At 37.8% G+C, this 15,688-nt stretch overlaps 1 long non-coding RNA gene across 1 annotated transcript in view; it reads right to left on the bottom strand.

Annotated features, from left to right (window-relative positions):
* Positions 1-15,688, bottom strand: part of LOC117201598 (uncharacterized) — an 81,924-nt gene that overhangs the window by 13,944 nt on the left and 52,292 nt on the right. The window contains exons 4-6 of the long non-coding RNA XR_007477691.1: positions 12,417-12,536; positions 6,447-6,575; positions 4,035-4,160 (exon numbers count right to left, since the gene is read on the bottom strand). This is a non-coding gene — a long non-coding RNA (uncharacterized LOC117201598). The remainder of the gene's footprint in view (positions 1-4,034; positions 4,161-6,446; positions 6,576-12,416; positions 12,537-15,688) is intronic.

The following is a 15,688-nucleotide window of genomic DNA, read 5'->3' as shown; positions in this document are numbered from 1 at the left end:
ATAAAGAAGACGGACCAGTCATTTGTTCCTTAATGTCTCTCTGCTGAAATCTGAAAAGCACTTCAGCACAAAGTGGTGGGTGACACCAACAAAAATGCACTGGCAAGAGGAGTTAAGCTACACATGAGTGAAGCTGACCAGACATAAGGGAAATTGAGCCTTCATTGTCAGGGGGAAAATAACTGAATGACGGGAAGTGCCACCAGGGGGAGAGTAACCGTCACTCACATTTATTTGGTTTTCACAAGAAGGATATGAGCCCAATACAGCCAGCTGATGTGATTTTTTTCAGGAAAACTAAAAATCCATATTTTATATGAAATCATCCAATATTTGAAAGTTGGCAACTAATTAAAATTGTTTTATAGCATTGTGGAAGCCAAAACTATGTCAGCCAATTCAAACACATTTGTGGCTAGATTTGGCCAAAATCCTGCCATTTATACCCTCTAGTTTATAGTAGTTTTACATAATGATATTTTCCACATGAATTATCTCATTTAATGCTTACACATATTTCTCTGATGTGGGTAACAGTATTCTTATTTTATACTTGAGAAAACTGAAGCTGAGAAACTTAACTCTTGCTCGGGCTTAAGCAGCCAGTAAAGATAAGAACCAAGATTCAAACCTAGAACCTTCTGGCTTCTCTTTCTATTTTAGATGGTGGGAGAAACGGTAGAGAAAAAAATTTTTTAACTTGCCCTAAAGCCTTTGGTTAATACACAACAGAGCACATACTTGAATTCAATTTGTATGACACTGTCTTCCTTGCCTTTATTTAACTGAATAGGTGTGCTTAACTTTAGTCTCAAATGAAAGAAGCATTTCAATTTTGTTTATTTAAAAAAACAGGTATAGTTGTGCAAGTAATGGTTGAATTGTCATCATATGTGGTTTTGGGTTTTGCCTTTAAGACAGTTAAGCAAAATCAGTGATACCAAGTCTTATACTATAAAAATAAACTTTCATCTCTGTCCCTTTCACCCTTCCAGAACCACCTCATCAAACAGGAGACCCATTCATCTTCCAACTTGAATGCTGAAATGTACTGATGAAACTGGTGAATCTGTGAAAATACAGGACTCCAAGATAAGACTTTGGATAAAAAAACATAATTGGAAGAGTGAAGAGTACTTAGAAATCTTTCTTTCCACAGGTCTAAGTCCCAGAACAATATTCACACAGAACTGTGTAAATAACTTTATTGTTTTCTAAAAGTTATTGTAATTACACGATAAATATTTCAAGCGGTATATTACAGAAAAAGGTATATATATTACAGAAAAAAGTATTCCATCCCTGTGCTCTAGTCTTCCAGTCTCCCTGCTAAAAAACATCATTGTTACCAGCTTTTTTCTGTATCATATGTCTCACTTCTTTCAAAGAGACTTACCCTGACCACTTGTTTTAAAATTTCAGCCCACCTAGTACTCTCAAGCCCTACTACATCATGCTCTTTTTTTCTCTTACCATAGCTTTTACTCCTTGTTAGCAATTCACTTATTAATTATAAAAGTTAACATTGATGTCATGCCTACTGCCTTATTTTTGTTCACATGTGCTTGGTGTGTCTGTACCCATTTATTTACCTTCATTTTATTCTAGAGTCTTGTTTTCCAAGCTAAGGTGGGTGTGTACTCCAGTTTTTCTAAGTGAAAACCGTATAAACATAATTTTATATAATCTAGAGGATCTTCTTTAGACAGTGCATATAATAAAAAATATAATGAATTTCTTCATTTGGTATGTATTGACTCACCAGTATGAGTGGTGATGGAATTGATATGATCCTGCTTTCTCCGAATTTTTCTCATTCCTCTTTTCACCTGATTTTACTTGGCTGTATTTTTAGTCTTAAATTCTAAATTACAGCATTCTAAACTCCAGCATTTATCTTTATACACTTAAACGTATTTATAGAGATGTCATATTTGAACAATATGTTTTGACACAGATTTGTCCCTCCCATCCCACAAACTTTAATGAAGAAATAAGACCAAGATACTTATACTCCTCCAGCCTCTCTTCCCTTTCAGCTTATGCTCGTTATGCTAAAATCTCAACATTTTTATCATGTAAAGTATCTATATATTTATCATATACCGTGTCACCATAATTCCCATATTTGTTTTAAACTTAGCCATAATTAAAATAGAATTAACACCCACTAGATGTCTTTTTTACCAGAGATTTTGCACGTATTACTTTGTTGCTCAAATTTATCTTCTAGAAGCTTCTTCAAAATATTATACGGCTACTATATTCCCAGCAACTTTTGATTATTAAAAATTGTTGTTTATTTTCCATCATAGGTTATTCTTAACAGTTTAACTATGTATAAAATACTTGAGTCATATTTTTTTCCCTAGAACATCATAGGCTTTGATAGCCACATGCTAGCAATAAATATTGCTGTGAAGTATCAAGACAGACTGATTTTCCCCATCTCTTCACATAAGATCTCATGTTTTTTCTTACATCGCCAATAGTTTCCCCTCGCTTAAGATCAATCTTAACTAGTATTTCTAGGGATAGAATGTATTCATTCAATCTGTAGCAGCAGATCTTTCATTTCAGAGGAAAAACATATTGATTGTACATGAATATTTTCTTTTCCATTTTTATATTTGTTTATTTTTTCCATTTCACTGTTTTCGTTTTCCTCAAGTATATTCTCCATGTACGTGGTTGTCGCATCAGCAGATTCCATTCTCCCAATACCTGCGTTCAATGTGGTCTACATTTATATGATGTGAGGTTTAATTTTCATTTCCACTTCTTTCTGAGCTCTGCCAGCTTACTTTTTCATTTCCCTTTGTTGTCTTTTCATCTATTCCATGAACCCTTGTATCTCTGCATTGCACTCACAATTTATAGGGAACATTTTTTCATTATGTCCTTCGAATGCTTGCAAGAAATTCTGGATAATACTTTCATGGGCTCCGTAACAAAACTCTTTTGCTCTGTGTTTGTCTGCTTTTGTTTCTGTATTCCTTTTCTCCTTTCTCCTTCTTACAGAATTTGTACTAAAAAACCTTTGAACAGTTTCATATTTTGTTTCCAAGATGAGGGAAGGTTTTTATATGTGCCAAGTTGTTTTAATGTAACAGATTGGTTTCTTGTGCACCTGTAATTTTTAGGGGGCTAGTATCAACTCGGGGCTAGAAAAATGATTTTAGCTATTAGGCTGCCTCCTTGGTCCAGAGTAAGACTCCATATGACACAAGTCATGGGATATGTGTATATGTGTGGGTAGGCTCAGCCTCCCTTTAGCTTGCAAGGCCGCTTATAGTCCATAGATTCCCCTCTATTCTAGAGAAGACTTGAAAAGATAATATGTCTGTGCACTTCTTGGTTTTATCCCATTTTCCTGCCACTTTGTGATGTCAGGTGGGGTTCAAGAAAACTCCTGCAGCCTGCCCACACACCCGACTCTTGTATTTCAACAAAGGGTCATTAGGTTTGCTCCTCTGTGTATGCCATGGAGAAACAGCTGCTCTGCTGACCCCACTCAAGAGCTGTAGGGGCCCAACATCCTCTATGCATGTCTTTTCATTGAACTTGACAGTTCTTCAGTTATCATGATTGTTATTATGATAATAATAAATAATACTATTTAGTTCAAGAAAGTTTTGCAGTTTTAAACCAAGATCATGTTTTTTTTTCTTGTCTCTCATTTTTCTTACAGATTTCACTGGGTTGAAAATTGATGAGGACATAAAACTCTTCAGCTGATATAATTAGGTACCTCCAACACACAATTCGAGGTAGTTTTACAAAAGTTAGCCAGTTACTTAAAAATTTGCTCCTAGTCAAGACTATGTGTAAATTATTCTTTGTTTTTGTTTACTCCCCAGTAGACTATTTCCTTTATAACTCTACGGGAGTGTGTACTTTCATGTTATTAAAGCCACATTTAAGAAGAAAGTGTTATAAACAATGCCCACTTAATTATATGCCCTGGCACCTGCCTTCAAAGTTTAGCTTAATTAGTGCCTGGACGAACAAGGTGACCCTGAAGGCATTGTTACCTTGCTGACACCTGGCTCCCATTTGGCCGGGGGGACACTGCCACCCTCCAGTCACTGGGTCACACTGTCCTGAGCCACAGGAACGCCGCTGGACACAGTCCTGCCCGTAGTGATCTTCAGGACAAGCTGCAGGAAGGAACAAAACAAAGCAGAGCAAAAGGAAACCAGATTTTCCTTATTAAAACGTTTTGCCGGTCAAGATTTTTAAAAACGTGTGAATACATGACCTTTTCTTTTAGTCAAATAGGTTTCCCTGATTTGCCTTCAGTTTTCAGTTTAAAAGTTTACTTCAAAAAACCAAAGTAAAAAGGGACCTGTTCAAATTCTTGCTTACTTAGTGCAATTTTAGTTGATATCAGGAATTCCATCCAAATATATAGTGTCAGACATTTATATACGTATATGACATAAATGACACAGACTCAGTCTTGCTTTACCACATGGTTGTCTTTGCCTGCGTATGTGTGTATGTGATAATCTTGAGTAAGTTTCCTCTTAAAGTCCACTCTAAAATTTTAGCTTACATTTCTATGCATTGATATAGGATCCATTATGCTCATATCTCCAAATATTTATTTATGTATTTATAAATCTATTGTGCATTTATTAAAAATCAACAAATCTGTTAAATTACTTTTAATAGATTATATCTATTTCATTCATACTATGAATATAAATTAAAAATTAATTTATTCATAAATTAACACATTTATTAATTTGCTTGCTTTGCTGCAATCTCACTCCACAATTTCACTGAGATGCTTATCAAAATATAGATACAACAGAGATAAAATAAATGTCTGTGAGAATCAAGTGAAGGGAAAATGTAGTAGCAGTGTATACATAAACGAATATCATAATTCTTTGAACTTGTAAGAGGTGGACTGCAAATATGGCTCTGACTTCCCTAGCCGTCAAAGCAAAGAAGGGAATCACGGCTTTCTGAAGACAAAACTACTCCCAATATTCAGGGAAACCGTAAATTTTGAAGATGCTCTGGCCTAACGAAATTAAGAAATTTCTCCAACGATTTTCTTTGAAGCACAAATACAAAGGAGCCAGTTAGAACCTTCTTTGGGAGATGCTTATGGGTTGGCCTTCACTCAGAGACAACTTGGCCCTTGAGGCCTCAGAGGCAGTACCCGTTAGGTTTCAATTTTCTGCTACTTGGAGCCAGGACTTTATCTTATTCATCTTTTATCCTCAGAACAGCAGGGTACTGAAGCAGAGTAATTAAAATTACCCTCCTACAAAGAAGACAGAGTAACTACCTGCCTAAGGAAGATAAGCATTCTGGATATCTTTAGCGCATAACAATTTAGTGTTCTGCCTGATCACAAACTTCATTATCATTCTTCCAAATAAACGAATCTCAAGTTTACAATCACAGCCCTTCTATCTCTAAGATCTTCACTCTTTTGTGAAGTACAAGATACAGAATAGTGCACAAAAACATTAATGCACACAGGCTTCCCTGGTGGTGCAGTGGTTGAGAGTCCGCCTGCCGATGCAGGGGACACGGGTTCGTGCCCTGGTCCGGGAGGATCCCACATGCCGTGCAGCGGCTGGGCCCGTGAGCCATGACTGCTGAGCCTGCACGTCCAGAGCCTGTGCTGCGCAATGGGAGAGGCCACAACAGTGAGAGGCCCGCGTACCGCAAAAAAACAAAAACAAAAACAAACAACAAAAAAACATTAATGCACAGATCAGTGAAGGATCATGAAGCAAACATCCTCATCGACAGCACTAGGTCAAAGAACACAGCATTGCCAGGACCACCTCCCCACCACGCCCTCTCCTACTCATTGCCTCATCATCATCTTACAAACTGTCTAAATAGTTAGAAAATGGCAGATCTGATGAAAGCAAAATGTATTTGCTAAGGATATCCCCATGATGTCTAAGCCAGTGCATTTGTAAGGAAACTTTAATTTACATCTGGTCCCTTGATGTCAATAGTTGTTTGTATGATCGGTGGTTAAGGTCTTCAGATTTTCAGGAAATGGTTACTTTTTGGTAACTAGAGGAACTACTTAATTTTGAACTGGGAAATTGCTGAGGATAAATGAAATCGTGGAACTTTGGACAATGAGTTTGACATTTTGTACACAGGAATCTCCAGTCTGCTCTGATGTTGCCAAACAGATTTTCTTATCCTGACTTGGGTCCAGCACTTCTGGGGGCAAGAGAGGATGTGACCAAAGGTCTCTCTCTGGCTGCCTTCACTGACTTCAGCTCTCAGTCAAATGCCTGCTGTAAGTACTCCTCAACCTAGAATACAGGTCAGTTGCTGATTGCTGTTACTGCAATAAATCAGTATGTAAAATAAATGCGACCACATTTACTCTCTAAGTGCAGTTCTTTAAAACTCTGCTTCAGCATAGCTGCTTCATAGTACGTAGAGTGACTTACTTTGACTGCAGTCAGCCCCGATGAAGCCAGGAGGGCAGTCACAGGTGCCAATCATGGTGTCGCAGCTGCCACCGTTCAGTCACTTACACTTCCTTTGGCAATAAGGACCATAAGTGCCTCTTGGGCAACCTATTGAAGGAGAACAAAATATGTGGTACTGTAACTTGAAGCTATCAGTGTTTAGCTTCATGCCCATAGTCGTGTGGTTAACTCAACATTCCAATTACTCTGGTATTTTTAATCACCTTCAAGCTACCGATTCAAGTCATGGACATATCTGAGGATATGAGTTGATATAGATACATGCCTTAGAAATATGGAAGGGGACATAAAATTCCTGATGCTGTTCATTAATAAGATATAAGAAACTTAACTTTGAGCTTCCTTGAAAATTGACCCAGTTTTGGAGAATGCTCAGAATAAAAGACAATGCACTGAACAAGGTTGTTTCATTCCAGCCTAGAAAAAAATCATTATTTCAATTCATGTTTAAGTATTATAATTTGTCTTATCTGGAATGATCTGGGTTTAATACAAATAAGAATTCAAAATGGCACCAAGCATGGAGGAAGCATCTTCATTTTCTGTTAGTTTCTCAGTTTTCTACTCTCATATCCATGGATGCATGGCCAACCATTCTGATACCTGTGTGAGAGATAGATAAATGGCCAGACTTCAAGATAAAAGGAGATTGAACAGGACAAAGAGTGACCTGAAGACCACATTATCTGTGCAATGATTGAAAGGTTGGGCGTGTTTAGCCAGGAGAAAGTAGACCTAAGAAGATAGAACTGTCTTCACACATGAAAAGGAAGTCTCATGGAAAAGGAGGAAGGTAGATTTTATCTCAATAAGGAAATACTTTCTGAAAGAGCTGTCCAGGACTGGAATAAGCTTCTTCCAGGAGGTAATGAGTTACCTATCTTTGTAGGAGTTCCAGCAGAAATAGGATAAGTTAACTAGCAGAGAAAATGCAGCAGGGATTCAAGCACTTGATTAACTTTGAAGCACTTCCAAATATGATATTTTCCTGCTCTATGAAATGTCTGGTACTTTAAAGTCTTAAAATCATAGAAGTTTGCGTTTCAAGAGACCTCAAGTCCATCTGATTCAACTCTTATTTTAAGATGAGGAAGTTGAGGCCTAGAGTGTAGTCACTTGAAATTTTTATTGCACAAAATTCTGTCATCTGTTAAAGATAACTTTCTTTTTTCCCGTCATATATTTAAAATATAAAGCTGTAGGAAATTTTGAACGGACTATAATTTGAACCCTATATCTTCCACTTGCTAGTGTTGTTAAGTCAGTCCTTCCTTTGAGTTCCTGGTTCTTCATTCCCAAAGGGGATGATAACAGAATCACAGGCTTATTGTGTGAACAAGCAGAGCATCTATCATATTGCCAAATTCAGATAGCTCCCAAGTCAATGGTAGCCATTATTTTCATTCATGGTGGCACGATCATTGGTGGGCACATGGCAAAACGCTTTCCCTACATGCTTGACCTGAGTCCAAAGGCTTCATATTTGCTTTAGGTCCTTCCTCTTGCAAAATCTTTTCACTTGGAAGCTCAGCTCTAAAAATGACTAAACCAGAGACTGGATGACACTTGCTTCCTTCCCATTTATCCTGTATTTCTATATAAGAATCAGATGGTAAAGAACACTTTGGAGTATTGCACAAGTAGCAGGTTTTAGAGGTAGAAGCCAAAGAATGGTTTTTATTGAGATTCAGATCGTTTATAATCCCTATCTACATCCTGTCCTAAAACCCATGCTCTCAGCTTGAGTCTCAAAGAATAACTTCTTCTTCCCCGCCTTCTCTTTCAGTTTTAAAATAAAACCCTTCATGATGGGGATGGAAAGCAAAACACCTAAAATCATTCCTACCAAAGGTTACTTCTCTGCAGCTGCTGTATTTCTTAATTACTCTCTGTGAAAAACGATGGATGCACTTCACATTCTCTTCTATTGTTCCCTCCTTCCAAGGGATGTCAATTCTCATAGCTAATGGACACTTCTTTGGTAAACAGCATTCTTTAGTCTTCTTAGAGAAGTTATTTTTCTCCCTCACAAAAATTCAATAGAGTATACCTAAAAACAGAACTAGTGGTTTAAAAACAGTCTCTACCTCCTCTTCTCTCTTTTTTTAAAAAAATGTATTTATTTATTTTGGGCTGTGCTGGGTCTTCATTGCTGTGCACGGGCTTTCTCTGGGGGCTATTCTTCGTTGCAGTGCACGGGCTTTTCACTGCAGTGGCTGCTCATTGCGGAGCACGGGCTCTAGGCACGTGGGCTTCAGTAGTTGTGGTGCACAGGTTTAGTTGCTCCGTGGCATGTGGGATCTTCCCGGACCAGGGCTCGAACCCCTGTCCCCTGCATTGGCAGGTGGATTCTTAACCACTGCGCCATGGGGCAAGTCCCTCCTCTTCTTCTCTTATTCACCAAGATATAAAATGCTTTCATGTCTATCCGGGTCAATCTTTCAGAATGTAATTTTTAAATAGTTTTTATTATTACTATGTGTGATGCTTAAAAAGAATGTTTGGTTGCTTGATATTAGAGAAAAAAACACAAAGCAAGCTAAAGATATGCAGTTGGAAACAATGAAGTCTTGGGCGCACTGCTGGCATGTTGCTTCCGAAAAGGAGGTTAAATTAATAAGAATGAATTGGCATAGAAAATTCTGTAGTCACATGACTAGGAAGTGAAAAGTGACATGGATTTTTGTGCAAATAGGGAAAAGGGAAACACCCAATAAAGTGAAATTTACATATTTATTAATAAGGGAAATGTTAAATTGTGGATATAATAATACATATAACAGAATCAGCATTTCAGTTAAAAGGAAGAAAGAGTTTATATGCCATTACTTGATGAATTTATATAACTGATATGTGTAAAGATTTATATTTTGAGATCGCTTTCATTTGAGTTGAAGTTACTTGGAAAACAATTTCTCTCTGACATATACTCATTTTCAAACTACCTGAATGGCGGTTTTGCATTTGAAAAGCATCATCCCTTGCTATTCCTTTTTCGCATATAGAAAAAAAATATAAGCCTTCAACTTAATTATCCTTTTGAAATCGGAACACTGAACTTGATGAAATTAACCTACTAATGAGCATAACATCTGTTGAAAGACAGTAGATGCGCTAACCTTTTAGTCCCGCAACTCATTAAAGTTATATCAAGAGTATGATATGTGTTTACAAAAGTGCCCATAACTTTTTCCCCAAGAATAAGTTATTTTACTGACAGTTCCACTTCCTCATATAATTCTGTAGTTATGTGAAAGTTCTGGAATCATGCATACATTTCTTGCTCTGGTGTTCACTAAATTTAACAAGGAAACATACACCCAGGACATAATGATTTCCTTTGGTTTGTTTGTGTGTTTGGTCTCCCCTCCCTCATTTCCTAAAGTTCCATTTTGATCATTACTTGGCCTTCGCTCTGTTCATTACAATTAGCTCTCCCAGGAAATTTTGTTTCTCTGGCAAGGGATATTTGGTTATTTTCCATTAGAAGATGACTATTTTTCCCCATCCTTGTACCATCCCCTGCAATAAATCATGAAAGGGATTAACTAGGAAGAAGCTTGGAAATGAATTCACAGTTCTGATTTGTTTAAATGTTGAAGGCTACTGATGATGTGAGTGACATTTGGTAGCTTTATTAGAAGCTTAGAACAGGCAACGTTGTGACTGTATCTTGAGACACTTAGCTCCAAAGCAAATGAAAAGCATGAATCTGTTTTTTCAGTCTGTTTTCCTAGTAGTATTTGACCAGGTTACTCACACACACACCAGCCACTGTTGCACAGTTTTTTTGTTGTTTTTTTTTTTTTGCGGTACGCGGGCCTCTCACTGTTGTGGCCTCTCCCGTTGCGGAGCACAGGCTCCGGATGCGCAGGCTCAGTGGCCATGGCTCACGGGCGCAGCTGCTCCACGGCATGTGGGATCTTCCCGGACCGGGGCACGAACCCGTGTCCCCTGCATCGGCAGGCGGACTCTCAACCACTGAGCCACCAGGCAAGCCTGCACAGTTTTATTTTACTCTTAAAAACAGATACTAAGATGTGGTCTGTTTGAATTTTTATTGCTGTGAGGAAGAGCATTAAAGCTAAGCTTCCACTAATGCCTTGCCATCTTCTTCCTGGCACAGGTGAGCTTCCTGTGGCCCATGTTTCTCAAAGCATCTTCAACCAATGTAACGGTGTTCTTATGAATACTGTCAACAGAAATGCCCATGGTTTTAGAGGACTCCAATGCCTTCATTTCTCTCAAAGAGACTTCTAATAAATAGTATTGCAGGTTGGAGAAACAAAAGATTTCCAGGACCTGTAGTCGCTTATACAATTTCTCATTGGTCATAAAATACATAGATAGCATGATGAGTTTGCATCTACCGAGCAGTTTGTTTTTCCCCTCATGCTATCCACAGACTGGGACTGACCTGCCCAGTGTAAATTATGAACAAGTGGTGAGATTCCTACTGCAAGTTTTTCTGCTTCCTCTGGCCTCTGCCGAGAGAAAATGTTGATTCTCCACTCCGACCCTGAGAACATGAAAGCCCAGTTGTTTTTGGCTGCTGGAACTTTTGCTTTTGAGCCAGCTACACCTTTCATGGATATTTTCTTGGACCCTTTTTCATCATCCTGTAATTACAGTGGATGTTGCCAAGGAACCTTTGCAGCAACTTTCAACCACGTGTTGCCTGGAACTAAGCCCATCTGACTAGTCAGGGAGTGGCTCCCTGCCTCAGACTGGCTTTTACAAGGCGAAGCTCCCCTCCTTCAACCCAAGGTAGCTGCTCTTCTGAAATGGAAGGACTCTCAGCTTTATGTAACTTAATTTTATTTTATTCAGATGAAACACCCTTGATATCAAGAAGAAATTCTTCCTGAGAAATGTGACAGCATGAAATGTGAGGAAATAACTCTTTTCTTCCACTGCAAAAGTGCTTGAAATTTGCCATGACCGAAAAAAATAATTGAAATTTTACCAATCATATATTTTGGTTCTTCATTTTAAGTTTGAATGATGCAATCATTATGGGTCCTATGGGTGTATGAAACCATTTTCATACATGCTTAATTGTGTTTTTAGCTGGTAACGTTTAAAATTAGGACAAATGTGAGAAGTGAGATTCAAAATATATATTCTATGGCTTGTAGAAAATGAAAACCAATAGCTTGACCATGAGTCTATTTTTATGGGTGGCGTTTTTTAGGAAATATCCCCAACTCATCCATATACTTGCAGAATTAGGAAAGGAAAGTAGAAAAAAAATCTCTTATAGGAACGACTAGGGAGAAAGAGTGGCAAAAGCCAAGTTGGGGGAGAAAATGAAACTGAGGCCAAATCATTTTATCCTTAACCTATAAAAAGTCCATTATAAATAATTACGAGCTTAAAAATTAAGTAGCTGACTGAACATTTTAACATGCTCTTTGGGACTTTTTATCATGTGTTCTCCTATAACCATTTCGATGTTAAAATGTCCTAACAAATCAATATAAGGTGTCTGGTCTACGGACTATTCTTTTTTATTACACAACAGGGAGCCAACTGGCATTTTGTCATTTAAGCAAGTCATTGTTTTCATTCCAGAATAACAATTTGTTTAATTTGATTGTTCCTAAGCAGATCCTGGAACTAACTTACTTTTATGAATCACCTTAAATATGTTGCCATTTGCTGTATATTGATTTATAATCATTGGTTCATATTTTCTTCTTTATTTCTTATCTTTTTGTTGGGGATATTTTGAATAGAAAAGGCAAATAGGAGAACGAGTTACACAGGAAAGTATGTTTTCAACCATTCCAATAAAAATTCCCAGGGGATTTGCAATGAATTAGAAGCTTGAATTAACATTTGCCCTTTAGCATTCTGAGTGATGACCCCCCCCCCCGCATCAGTGTCTCTTCAATCAATTACAGCTAAAGCACAGAAAACACTTACGGAGATGATAGCGGTTTCCATGGTAGCCCGGCAGACAGGTACATCTCCCTGTGATGGAGTGACACTCCTCATTCTCAGCTGAACACTGACACACCTGTTTACAGTCCTTCCCGTTTGTTCCTGGTGGACAAACGAAGGGAAAGAGGAAATGTAAACCCAATGAATTAAATTTGTCTGTGTAAATATAGCTCTAAAAGTGAAAGCAGGGAAAAATTTATTAAATAAGACCATTGCCTACAGAAGTGTGCTGCCCTTTGGGATTTAGGTTTCATTAAATTTACTTGGGGATTACTTCACTCTTTGATTTTGTTTTGTTCAGTCAATTTGTGACCGACTGTCAAGGGCCAGCTGCAATTTTCTTGTCACTGAAGAAAATCATAGGGTGATGTCAGGTAAAATCAACTAAAATAATAGTATAATTCATGAGGGACCACATATCTGGATAAAGATTTTTTTTTTTTTTTTTGGTGCAGCCGGTTTAAATTCTCAAGGTTGTTTCTCTCTCTGCATTAGTATGTACTGTATTTGTGTCACTTGTCAGCTACTCTGCTGGTTGTGCTGTTTCCTTTTTACAGGGCAAGCAGTGAAAGCTTTCTCTCCAACTTCTAAATAATATCATGCCATTTTGCTAGGAAAAGAGAAAGGCTTTCTGGGTATTTTTCAGCTTACAAAACAGAGTCAAGTAGACATTTTGAGTTTCATGATTGTATTTGATGAACATTGTATTTGAACATGAACATGATTGTATTTGATGAACATTCAAACAAATTCAGTAAAAAAAAAAAATCAGACAATTTAGATTGTTGTAGACCTAAATTTGAATAATAATTTCTGGGCCAACCTTTTAATTTATCACCTTGGGGGTTTGTCATCGTGAAAGAACAAACCGTTTAAAAAGCCCTCACACTGGAGAAGTTATTAACTGTCTTGTTCAATGCATCCCTGTGTTTTGTTGGCTGCCCTGTGTGCCTGTGGTGTTACTTGTTTTTTAGCATCCACTATCCTTAAAAACATTTCATCTTCCAGTTTGCTTTAAGTAGAAATGACAGCAGTAATAGAAATGCTACCTTTAAGGGCCATTGGTTGCTTCCTTAGTATTAAAAACAAAGACTAATGAAACACGGGGTGATTAATCAAAAAATGCATTTTTTTCTCCCTTTCTTGAGTGGGATATGTACAAATAAGAGAGTACGAGGTAGAATCTGACTCGGCATCTGAACAGCTGTTTATGTAGTCTGCTGTTGGTCTAGACATTCTTTTATCTAAGAATCACTGATTGTTCAAATATATCAGTAAAGCACTTATCCTGAACTTGCCAGGTATGCCAAAAAGCACATCTGGGTTTACTGCCTGAGAAGTTTATTAACTTTGTTTGTTAATAAGTGACTAAGCACTAAGAACTGCTTATGGCATTTCAGAGGTGACTGGGAGTGGAGGTTTGTGATATTCTTACTTCCTTCACATCGTGGTCAGTAAACGCGTAACAGCATCACCTACATTTCACTGTGACGTGATGAAAGGTGATCCCTAATGGAAGGCTCACAAATAATCAGAAAAATCAAAATGTTTCATTAAAGCCTTCTGATAACTTCAGAAACCAAGAGCTGTGGTTATTACAAATTCTTCCCATCGCTGGGAAGACCTGTTTTTGCCATGGGGTTACCTGAGTATAAATCTTGATATGGCCACAGCAAACATGGCCACAAGACCCTGTGCTCTGAGGAGAATAATAACATTAGAGGAGTCAAAGTGGCCGTGCTGAACACAGTAGGGTTTGTATAATAAGTTCCAGTATCCCCATCTATTGATACTTAGCCATTTCCCATCTTGAGTTATGGGGCCCACTGGCACAGGGCTTTGAGGGAAGCGGTATTCTGACTGGCCTGCTTTGAGAGAGAGGGAGCCGTCCTGAATACCGTGCTGGTCTGCAAGATCCACTGAAGGTTGTGTGGTCTAGAGGAAATGGTGGGAACTTTGGGTTGCGGGGCTCAGCACGGCTGTGGACCTCATCTCTGGCTTTAAACAGTTATTTAAGCTCTAAGACCTTCAATTTCCTCTTCTGTAAAATGGGATTAATAAAATCTATCTCACAGATTGTTATCAGGAGTAACCTAGTAGACATAGTAACGTAAAGGAGTCTCATAATACTTCAGTAAAATGTGTTTCCTTTCCATTGAAACCCTTGCATTTAAAATCAGGATCAACTATTCAACAAAGATGCTATACCTGGGCAAAAACCATAGACACGTTCAGAATAATATGGGAAAAATACATAATATGTAAAGACCAATGCTTTTCTAAAAAAACATTGAAATCACCTGGCTTGATGTTTCTGAAACACACATAAACAAAATTTAACCACTTTCTCATTAATCGTTCAGTGTTTTGAGGCTTCACAGAAATGTTCGCAAATGTTAATCACTTCTCCATCCCAAGAAGAGCTCAGACAAATCCTTAGCTTTGATTCTTGAACTCCAGTGGAATCAAAATTGCAGAAGACATAAATAATTACTCAGGAAGACTAATCTCTTGAAGTTCTCAAAGTCTGTTCTTCAATGGATGTTTAAGTGTCTTTGAAGGAATTTACAATTTATATTGAAAAGCAATAAAGTGCAAATGGAAATAAAAGCAAGTCAAAGCATTCTGGATGTTATTAAAGAGAATTCTTGAGAAATACTGTAGCATTTCTTAGATTATATGTGCATCATGAAAAACATCCATCAATTGTCATCTGGCTAAATAATCATGACTTTGACTAAGACTTCAGAGGGAATCAAAGTTAATGCAAAGCCTGCTTCATGTCCTCTGAAAGAGGAGGTGGTGTGTTGGTTTGTTGCCTCATGATCCCAGATGGACTGCATTATGGGGCATGCTTTCAATCTATATTACAAAATTTGCAGAATTCTAGAATGTTCTCAGTCAGCCAAAAAATATTTCCTGGATACCTGCTATGTGCTAGGTTCACAACAGTGGGCAAAATCAAGCATGGCGCATGTACCCATCAAGCTTGCAATAGTAGAAAGATGAACACAACAAAATTATCATTCAAATAAGTGCCTAATTAAAAAATGTTATAAGGGGTTAGTGTGTATGAGACAGAATAACATCAGGGACCCTAATTTAGATTGGCAGGCAGGGGATGGGGTGTGTTTAGTTCCAAATGTTCTTTTTGAGGAGATCACCACTTAACAGATTGGAAACACTAGAGAGAATATCATGAGTGGGAAGGGGAAGGGGAAGAAAAAAAGAGTAGGGAGGACAAAAAATTTCCA

This window comes from Orcinus orca, chromosome 5, assembly GCF_937001465.1.
Source record: "Orcinus orca chromosome 5, mOrcOrc1.1, whole genome shotgun sequence".
Classification (NCBI taxonomy): domain Eukaryota; kingdom Metazoa; phylum Chordata; class Mammalia; order Artiodactyla; family Delphinidae; genus Orcinus; species Orcinus orca.
The sequence above is the reverse complement of the archived record's forward strand: the minus strand, read 5'-3'. Positions and strand labels throughout refer to the sequence as shown.